Consider the following 11,574-nt stretch of genomic DNA (forward strand, 5'->3'; position numbering starts at 1 on the left):
GGGAAAGAATTAGATTTCAGATCCTTTGGGAAAATATTACTCTGAGCCCCTTCTTGCTGAAATGAAGGGTTCTGAAGAAAACCCAAGAGTACGGTGGGTTTCGGAGCTAGTAGACTTTTCTTACAGGGAAATGTATAACAGCTCTGTCTACACATTAGAATCATTTGGGGAGTTTTGTTCCCTTTAGGGTAGGGCCTGGGCATCCACACGTTTTTAAAAAGCATTTCCCCAACCCTCCCCTACCCCCACGAGATTCAGATGTGCAAACAGGATTGACAATTACTGCTTTCGTACTTCTTTTGAACAAGAAATTGACCAGGGCAAAGATAAACATAAATCAATAAGTAGTTACTGATCTCACTAGTCTATTTTAAGCTAATTAAGCATTGATTTTAGTTAATAACAAGCTATTTCCCACTCAAACTAAATGTGTTTTAATGATAGGAAGGTAATCTAATTTATCGATAAAAAGTTGTATGCCTCGCAGAGCTATGAAAAACCACCTAATAACATCAGAAGGTTAACAATTGGAAACAAGTGTTCACGGTTCCTGGTACTAGAACACTCTGCCTAGTTTAGAAAGAAGTAACTGGCTCCAGATGGACTTCACATTTTGTTAGGTGAAGCAGAAGCCTGAGAACCTGTTTGAGGATCCACCACATAAAAGCATTGTATGAAATAATGACACTCTCTGACCTCCCTCCTTTGGCTGCGCTGCCCTTGGCAAGGCTTGCATCCACAGAACCACTGAATAGCAAGCAGTGATTCTTGCCCAAAGTTTGTAAACTTGAGGTTCACAGGCTGTGTGTGGCCCACAGATATGCTGTGTTTATTTTGGACAGTATCGGCTGCCTTTTATGGTTAAAAACAAAAACTGACTTAGTTGCCAACATTTAAAATAAGATATTTTACCAAAAAATCCAGATTACCAACTTCTCTTGAAAATGTTGACAATCTAGCAACACTGGGTTTATATCCTCACATGCCACATTGCCTGGAACTTAGTGGTTCTTATATTCTTGTTTGCCGTGATCCCCACTATTCATTATAGATTCCTTGACACTAGTTGAATTTCATTCGAGTATTATCACCTGTGTGTGCTGTAGTGTGCTAAGTCAATCCCTGATACTAAAACATTGTTGATTGCCTACTTGGCATCCATTTTCCCTCTCACCTTCTTGATAGAACACAACCAGGATTTTATTCATATGATTATTTATATCCATTTAGACCCCTTCATTTCATATGTCTTGAAGGAAGCTGACCTCACTTCCACCTCCAAGGATTGTCTAAATTTAAATAGTAGGTACCGTTCCCCAAGCCAAAGTCCTAGTCTTAACAGTGGATAGTTTAATCAGAGTGAATTGCTTGAAACACTAGGACTGAAGCAGTTTACTTATCTTCTGAATTTCTTGTGAGGCCTGAAACTGTTGGAGCCTTCTTGCTACCTAGCTTGATAATGAAGCCAACACAGAGATGGGCAGAACTAAGAGAAGGGATGTTTATTTTGTTAAGTAACAAAACTCTGAGTAAATGTTAAAGATCTAATTAGCTTTACTGAACAAATCATGAATTGGGCAAGGCTCCCTTTTAGCAAGTAGAGGGGAGCTATAAAAGGCTATAGAGGACTTCCTAGGTGGCGCAGTGGGTAAGAATCTGCCTGCCAATGCAGGGGATACAGGTTTGATCCCTGCCCCAGGAAGATACCACATGCCACAGAGCAGTTAAGCCCATGCACCACAACTGTTGAGCCCGAGCTCTAGAGCCCATGAGCCACACTATTGAGCCTATGTGCCGCAACTACTGAAGCCCACGCACCTAGAGCCTGTGCTCTGCAGCAAGAGAGGCCACCACAATGAGGAGCCTGTGCACCACAACAAAGAGTAGCCACCACTCGCCACAACTAGAGAAAGCCCGTGTGCAGCAATGAAGACCCAATACAGCCAATAAGATAAATAAATAAATAAATTTTAAAATAAAATAAAAGGCTATAGAAAGGAGAGGTTTTTAAAGGTAAGACAAGAAAGTAAAAAAAAAAAAAAAGAGAGAGAGATTATTTCAAGCTTAGGTAATCTATCTATAGGGGATGAAGGGGATGTATGTGCCAGGTTACCTCATCTTCCTTTGGGGGATGGAAAGGATTACCTCACTGATGCTGCCCAGAAAATTCCACACTGACCAGTTAGGATTACATTCTTGGAGAAGGTTTTAACTGCAAAAAGTTCAGGTATTAAGTCTTCCTTTTAGCACAAGTGACTCCATTTTGGGCCTGTCATTTTTTAACAGGGAAATGGTGCCAGATCAACTCAGGACACCCCTACCCCAGCCACACTTCAGAATGCTAGAGAAGATACTGAGAAGAAAGCAGACCTTCATAGAACCTTTCAGTGCTCACCATGTAGGTAACCAGATTATCCAGCTCCTGGTGAAATTTATCTTTTACAAAGGCCCAGTCATCCAACACCTTCCCAATACCCTGTCCTGATCCAAAGAGGTATCCTCACCCTAGAGAACTGGGAAAATGGAATAGAGGAAATGGAGGATGCCAGAGACCTCCTTCATTTACCATTTTCCCAATTTCTGATCAGCTACTATGTGTTCACAATAGCAATCAAGAGGAAAAAAGAATAACCCTGGAAAAATAAATTTGGCCATCACTACTAAATGGCAGAACATTTGCTGTGCTATGAGTACTATTTTATACCACTTGTCTTTGAAAGTTCTAATTGCTTGTATCAACAACATTATAATTTAAGTGATATAGTAATAATACTTTTTTCTAAAGGAGCAAGCAGAGTCATAAGGATTTCAAGTGATTTTTCCAAGTTACTTAATATTTCTCAAAGGACCCAAGTCTTCAAGACTTGCTGCCTGTCTTTGTTAAATATACAATTCTGCCACCAGGTGGCAACAGGCAACATGCTTTCACCCTCAGTTCCTCTTCTAAAGCTTTGCTTGCAGAGTACTTTCTCCTTGGTGATGTCTTAATTCTTAAAAACCTGAACAACTACTTAGGGTGGGCTTAATGCTTTCATAGAGAACAAAATTAAGATACTTTGGATTTTTATTTACCATCCTGTCTATGCTACCTGCACATGTTCTGGTATAGAACACTCTGTGACATAAATCACAGCAAGATCCTTTTTGATCCACCTCCTAGAGTAATGGAAATAAAAACAAAAATAAACAAATGGGACCTAATGAAAAGGTTTCCTTTTGCACAGAAAAGGAAACCATTAATAAGACAAAAAGACAACTCTCAGAGTGGAAGAAAATAATTGCAAATGAAGCAACTGAGAAAGGATTAATCTCCAAAATATACAAGCAGCTCATGCAGCTCAATATCAAAAAAAAAAAAAAAAAAAACCCCAATAAAAAAATGGGCAGAAGATCTAAATAGACATTTCTCCAAAGAAGATATGCAGATGGCCAACAAAAGAAAAGATGAAAAGATGCTCAACATCACTAATCATTAGAGAAATGCAAATCAAAACCACAATGAAGTATCATCTCACACCAGTCAGAATGGCCTCATCAAAAAACCTAGGAACAATAAATGCTGGAGAGGGTGTGGAGAAAAGGGAACCCTCCTGCATTGTTGGTGGGAGTATCAATTGATACAGCCACTATGGAGAATAGTATGGAGGTTCCTTTTAAAAAAAAACTAAAAATAGAACTACCGTATGAACCGGCAATCCCACTACTGGGCACAGACCCTGAGAAAACCATAATTCAAAAAGATACATGTACCCCAATGTTCATTGCAGCACTATTCACAATAGCCAGGACATGGAAGCAACCTAAATGCCCATCAACAGATGAATGGATAAAGAAGATGTGGCACATTTATACAATGGATGGCCTAGAGTCTGTCATACAGAGTGAAGTAAGTCAGAAAGAGAAAAACAAATACTATGTGCTAACACATATATATGGAACCTGAAAACAAACAAACAAAAACCCCAGTACTGATGAACCTAGTGGCAAGGGTAGGAATAAGGATGCAGGGCATCCTTAGGACACGGGGATGGGTTCGGCGGGGGGAAGCTGCTGGGACAAAGTGAGAGAGTAGCACTGACCTATGTAGACTACCAAATGATGTAAAATGTATGACTGGTGGGAAGCTGCCGCATAACACAGGGAGATCAACACCATGTTTTGTGATGACCTAGAGGGGTAGGATAGGCAAAGTGGGAGGGACACTCAGGAGGGAGGGGATATGGGGATATATGTGTGACTATAGCTGATTCACTTTGTTGTACAGCAGAAACTAGCACACATTATAAAGCAATTATACTCCAATAAAGATCTGAAAAAAATAAAATAAAAAATAAAAAAATAAAAGTAAAAACTGCTGAAAAGCCTCCCTCCTACAAAATCTAACTCATAAAGAGCCTTATTTAATTGGCTTAAAAATAAGTGCTTTAAAATTAAATGTTTCTAAATGTAAGAGAAATTAACCCCAAATTTTTAAAGATCATGTGATCTAGGATTAATCTTTGGTGAATAAAAATGAGTTTGTATGTTGATTTAATTAAATAGGCCTATCTTTAGGGTTAACAACATTAAATGTAAGACTCTTATTGTACCTAGGTTTACTAAAAGTCAAATAACTTTATGTTATCTCTGCTACAAAATATGTAAGCAAGAAAAAATAGATAAGCAACAGGATTTACCATATAGCACAGGGAATTATATTCAGTATCTTGTAATAGCCTATAATGGAAAATAATCACATATGTATATAAATGAATCATTTTGCTCTACACCTGAAACTAACACAATATTGTAAATCAACTATACTTCAATTAAAAAAGAATAGAACTATGATATGATTCAGCTATTCCACTTCTGAATATTTATCCAAAGAATACGAAAACACTAATTTAAAAAGATATACGCACCCCTATGTTCATGACAGTATTATCTGCAGTAGCCAAGGTATAGAAACAATGTACGTGCCCATTAAATGAATGGATAAAGAAGATGTGGTATATCAGTGAGACGCCAAGGTTTGCAGCAAAGCGAGGAGACAGGAGAACAGGTCTCAAATCTGCTCCAAAAAGGCTTGGGTGTTTATGGGATAAAGGATGAAGAAGCAGGGCTGTCTGAGGCTCAGGAAATGAGGAAATGTGATTGGAAAAAGGTGTGATAATTGTTGTTCTGCACAGGTGTATCTAAGCTACAGGCTTCTGCACATTCAAAATGTCAGGAGTGTGGATGCCCGCGTGTGCCCAGTTCAAGGGTCAATAGTCCTATCTAGTCCTAACCAGCGTAGTTGCCCCATGGCATGTGGAATCTTAGTTCCCCAACCAGGGATTGAACCCGCATCCCTTGCATTGCAGAATGGATTCTTTACCATTGGACCACCAGGGAAGTCCCATGATATGTCTATTTAAATAGTTTCTCCAAATCATTTTGGTAATTTAAAACTTTAGAGTTTTTCTAAAGTAAGCTAAATGATGGAATTTTATTGAATATCCAGATCATTTCCAGTAAGACAAAATAATGAAACATTAATTGTTGAGAATGTCTAAGTTTACCTACTTTCATCCTCTTATATGATTAAAAAGCCAAAAATGTTTGGGCTTATTGGACACATCTTATACCACATTAAGGAGAGAAATTATGCTATGAGAAAACCTGTGTTTCTAGAGGTTGTGGAATATGTTCATAAGTTTTCCAATCAGGAATGCTAGTATGACAATTCACAATTGCTTGCTTCTTGGTTTTCTCTAGAGGTTAGGGGTTTTAAGGGTTGAGAATTCTGATTAATACATATAATTGGGACTACTAAAATTAATAAGTAAAATATCTTCATATACAAGGGAAAAAAAAAGAGTTTAAGGATTGTAAATGTATTTTGTTAAGGGAAAATAATTTTGTCCTGAGAGAGGTTAAAAAAAAGAGAAAAGGGAAAGCATGGGACCAAATCTGAAGGTAAAAAAAGAAGTTACAGGTTTGTGGAAAAGAATCCCTGAGAAAAGAGTTTTGTATGTGATCAGGACTGGCTAACATTGGAATAAATTTAATCCAGTGAATGAGTTTTAATATTAAAAGTAAGCTGGTACAAAAGTAGAATTTGGTTTTCTCTCTGTTAATAGGACAAAATTTTCTTGGAACATCGATCTGCTTTTGATAATAGATTATAAAGTTTATTTACCTTTTAAGTGCCCTGTCATAACTTTCTGTAGTTTACCTTCAAAATATTTTATTGTCACTTTGGTTAAATGATTAACTGAGTATTGCTTCACAGTGACTGTGATTCTTTTTGACCAAGTGTTTCCAAGTGTTTTAAGACCTTTTGACATGTTTGACAAACCTCCCCAAATCAAATTCTAAATGAAGTACTTTTGATCTCTATCTAACTTTATGGTGTTTCAGAGAGCCCCTGAAACATCTCAAAGAGAGATATTAAACTGATGAGGCTTATTTTGTATGTTAAATTATATGGGAAGTGTTGTCAAATGAGTGATAATAAACTTTCTTAGACTATATTGTATAGGCAAATATTATTAATATAAATGTTCTAGAAGTTATATGAAATTCCTAAAATTCAGATATGTCCTGGTATGTTGTTAGTCATAATTGTGGTTATCATCTTAAAATTTTGTATGTCACAGAAATATCAAAATTTCCTTTTCAATTGCATTTATAGTCATGTTTTTAACCATGCCATTTAAAGTCTTGTCATTTATAGACAGTTACTGTTTTACTTTGAGGTCTTTACAAAAATGAAATTCTTCAAGAAGATTAATAGAAAGGACTTTTTGACAAGTGCAGGTTTCTGATAACTTTTAGATAATATCACTGAACTGGGTAAGAAATTCCAGAACTCTAATAGAAAAACTTTATGACTTCATAAACTGTTAACAGAAATCATGATCAATAAGAATTAGTTACATAAGGGCTGAATAATCATTTTTATGACTTTCTGTCTGAAATATTACTGTCTTTTAATCTTCCTTTTCCAGATATAAGGAAAATTTCCCCCTTAAGCTAACTATAACTTGGAGCGATTTGGTAAATTACACCTTTGTAAGCAGAACTGAAACATTTATCTTTTTCTCTCTAGCTTATCCCTCCAGAATTTAAAATTCTTAGTGAGTATTCTTATTTTTATGGCAGTATAGTTATTTGCATAAGTTCAATAAAGATCTGTTCTCCTTAGGACACAAATGGAGGCATTAGTTTAATACCAAGGCTTTGACTGGAATGTCATGTTTGAAAATTACATAAAATCAGGTATAACCAGACAGATTTGAAAAACTAAGATGGACTTTATGGAGCCATTTCCTTAGAGAAAAGGGCCTGATACTTTCCTTACAGAGTTCCCAGGAACCTTACCAGGTGTCTGAGAAAGGTTACTTCCTGGCAGGTGTAAGAACCTAACAGTATTTTGGGGACCTTGAGAAGAGAGGAATTCACCCAATTCTATAGGTATTACAGTCAAATCTCATGGCAAGTCCTTGGAATGACGTTCCTGGCCTCAGGAGGCTTTCAACAGTCAATCTGAGATTCCTTATAAAAAGTTCTATTGAAGCAAATTTACAGGAGCCTATATGAACAATTGCCATTCTTGTTACACTTATGTAAATAATCAAGTCAAATTTATTGAATCCAGGTCCATTTTGCAAATAAATTAAACTTAATTTGGCTGTATTTAGTAGAAATTAGAGAACTCAGAGGAAAAAAATTATGTTTCAGTGGATATTAAGTCCTAGTGCTGCTAATTGTACTTTAGGTAAGGTAATTACTGCCTAAACTCGCTTCCTAGATGGCTCCTTATTGCTATATTACATTATAGCAAAGTTTAATTGAATTATTAAAAGGACACACTAAGTTTGTTTCTGAAGTTTATCAGAGATAGCAATACATCTTTGGATGAAGATCAGATACCCCATAACCTACAACCAGGAGATTATATATACTGGAAAAGACATCATTAAAAGGACCCTTTCTGGCATAGGTGGGAAGGCCCCTATCATGTACTCTTAACTATCTTACTTGCAGCAAAGCTGAAGGGAATTGACTCTTGGATTTGTATTTCCCATTTAGAAAGGGCCCCTGCACTGGGCTGATCTATAGAGAGGACTGCTGACCTGAAAGTCACCTTAAAACGATGCTCAAACAGGATGAGAAGATGACATCAGAAGTAAACAGCTATTCCAAGGTGCTGAACCTGACTCATGTAGTTATTTGTAGTGGTTTTTTTTTTTTTTGACTTCCTGGACTTTTGTATAAATCAAATCTTTTTCTATCATGGGCATGATTCTATGCAGACTTTTAAAAATCAATCCAATTTTGGGGTTTGCGGTCAACTGTCTATGTCCAGTACTTCTGGTTTACTTTGGTGGATTTTTCTTCTTCAAGACTCTGATTGGATGGCCCTTAGAAAATTTGTTTTAGAAGAGTGAAGTTGTAGTTCTATTTGGTCCACTGTTGATATTACTAGATGGAATCCCCTCACCTGGCTAATCAATTACAGTTGCTCTGAACCTGGCCGAAAAATATGAATTTTCTTTTAAAGTTACTCAAGCTCAGTCAGAGCAATGAGCTAAACTTCAGTCAAAAGATACAATGTCCCAATTATTAGGAGGGACCCTCCCTCAGTTGTGGGATGAATTTATATGGCTAATACCAGCTATGGTTGTTTAAGTTGAAGGGCCCTTATGTTAGAAACAATTAAATCTTACTAAAAGTAATCAGCCTAATAACACTAGGAAGTTAGGCTGGGTGCCTTATGAAAAATGCTAGCACATTATTTCCCTTAAAGATATTGACTGATATGAAATAGACTGGGTCAGGAGACCAGGAATATACTGGGTCATACCTAATGGAACTCATTGGCTTTGCAGCACCAATCTGTGGCCCTTGCTTCAGCCAGCATGGATAGGAATATGCCCCCTAGAATTCCCTTGGGCTCAAGGCCTTATGTGTGCATATTTAGATATGACTCCAGCAAATTTACCAGTAGTACAAGCCTGATGGATCAAGAGATCTGTATTTCACTGGTATGATCATTTAGCAGCTATTTTTTTGCCTTCAGCAGGATTGGAAGATGTAATTGCCTACATTAAAGTCTTAACACCCAACAGGCCTAAGATGATAGTAATCAAGCTATTAGCTTACTGAATTCTGAGGTTTCTATGATGAGAAAAGCAGTGTTACTGAATTGCATGGCCCTTGATATCCTTACAACATCTCAAGGAGGCACCTGTGCCATAATTCAAATTAAATACTGTGTTATTATACCAGATGAATCCTTATATAACACATTTAGTGACCCACATGAAAAATTAGATTTCTAATTTAAGTGATCCACTTTTAGTCTTGTTGATCTTCTGAAGAGCTGGTTTGGTTCTGGAAGCTCATGACTTAAATCCCTATTTATGACCTGTTCATACTGCTAGCTATATTACCCATATCCTGTCTATTTTATAAGATTATCATTTCTTGCATTATCCAATGTGTAACCAGGTCTCTGACAAAATTAACGATGGTCAAATGTCTTGAGGCAATTGATCACATATATAGCTCTATATAAAATTAATTGTTGCAGTGCAACTCTAGATGTGGGAAGAAGCAACAACAGAAAACATTTCCTGGATCATAATAGACTACTAAAAGAGGTGATCCAGAGAATTTTTAGGTTATCCACAGGGTCTAATCTGGATATAGTGCATGAAGGGTCTATCAATGAAATCCGTGCCTTACCTAGGAAAGAGCCTTTCTAATGCCATGGGACAAATTGATCATGAAATGCTTCCCAAACCTCAGTCACATTTATGACCAAAAGAGGAGAAGCTGTGAACAAAAAACAAAGGGTGTCACTCATTATCCAGTTACACAAAAGGTTAAATTGCAACTGCCTGCAGTTGCCCACCAACAGTGTACCCTGCAGTGAATGCAGGATGGAAAAACAGGATGAGGAGTTCTGTATTTTGAATAAATGGGTCCCTGGATAATTAAGAATCTAGGAAGAATTTCGGTGATCCCAGATTCTGGCATCTTTCCATACTAAAGCACTAAAACCATTGACTTGAGATATCTGTTCTTTGTGATTAACAGTAATCTTTTACCAAGATGTATGCTTGACTACATTTATTTCTTAGCCAAAAAATTCATATATATATCCTGGGTCCTCCCCTACCTCTTCAGAGCAGTACCTCGGAACTATCTGAGAGTCTGTTTCCCAGGCTATAGTCCTCAGTAAATTACCTAAATAAAACTGAAGCTCACAACTCTTATGTTGAGCGTTTTCCTGTCAATTGATACCTCAAATTACAATTTATGCACTAGCCTAGAAGCTGAATTCATTTGCAGCTTGTAATTGAATAAGGCTTTAAAAGTAATTGGATGCCAGGTTATAGGCATTTTTAAAGTATAGTTATCAAAATACTGTTACTTGAACATGTCCAAAGCATGGAGTACAGTTTGACACTGCATGACATTTCAAATGTTCAGTTAACTTTGAAGACTAGTTTCCCTAAGACTATACAGGGTCTCTCTTTTTTGCTTGTGCTTATTTTTATTAATCTAATAATTATGTACGTGGACACTTACAGCTGAGTGATGATCAAGCCTAATTAGATCACCTTGTCTGAAATACGACCTTAATATTTAGACTAATAATAAAGACGTGTGGTTTCAAGCTGCTGATGCTGAAATACCTGAAGTACTGAACGTCTTGTTTTGTATTGTTTTTATTCGTGTGTAGACTGTCCTACCTTTAAAATGAGTGCCAATCCATCTGTCAATTTGCATTAAAAGTTTAAAATATTTCATACCCAATGATCCACAATTAAAATATGTAATTCTAGTTATATACAGATGGTTTCCAACCTACGATGTTTCAACTCACAATTTTTTAACTTTGAAATCATGTGAAAGCCATACACATTCAGTGGAAACTATACTTAGAATTTTAGATTTTGATCTTTTCCTGGGCTCGTGATATGCATCTGTACTTTTTTGTATTGCTGGGCAGTGGGAGAGAGCTTCAGTTTCCAGTCAGCCATGTGACCATGAGGTTAAACAGCCAATACATGTATAATCATTCTGTTCCCAAACATTCTGTTTCTCATTTTCAGTACAGTATTCAATAAATTACATGAGGTAGTCAACACTTTATTATAAAATAGTTTCATGTTAGATAATTTTTCCCAACTGTAGGCTAATGTAAGTGTTCTGAGCATGTTTAAGGTAGGCTAGGCTAAGCTATGATGTTAGGTAGGTTACATACATTTAATGCATTTTCAACTTAAGATACTTTCAACTTACAATGAATTTGTGAAGATGTAACCCCATCATAAGTTGAGGAAGCTCAGTGTTCTAAAGAAAATAAAATCAAATAATTGTTTAAATATGGCTGTATAAAAATGTTTATCATAACATTATTTATAATTTAAAAATTTTAGAATCAATCTAAATACATTATGGTATATCCATAATATAGAATTCTACATAAGCATTAAAACTGTGATATGGAGCTGTATTTCTTAGCATGAAATAAACTTACACTGTATTGTTGAAGGGGGTAAGCAGGTTACAGGAATACATGTGTAGCATTCA

Source organism: Hippopotamus amphibius, chromosome 2 (assembly GCF_030028045.1).
Source record: "Hippopotamus amphibius kiboko isolate mHipAmp2 chromosome 2, mHipAmp2.hap2, whole genome shotgun sequence".
NCBI lineage: Eukaryota > Metazoa > Chordata > Mammalia > Artiodactyla > Hippopotamidae > Hippopotamus > Hippopotamus amphibius.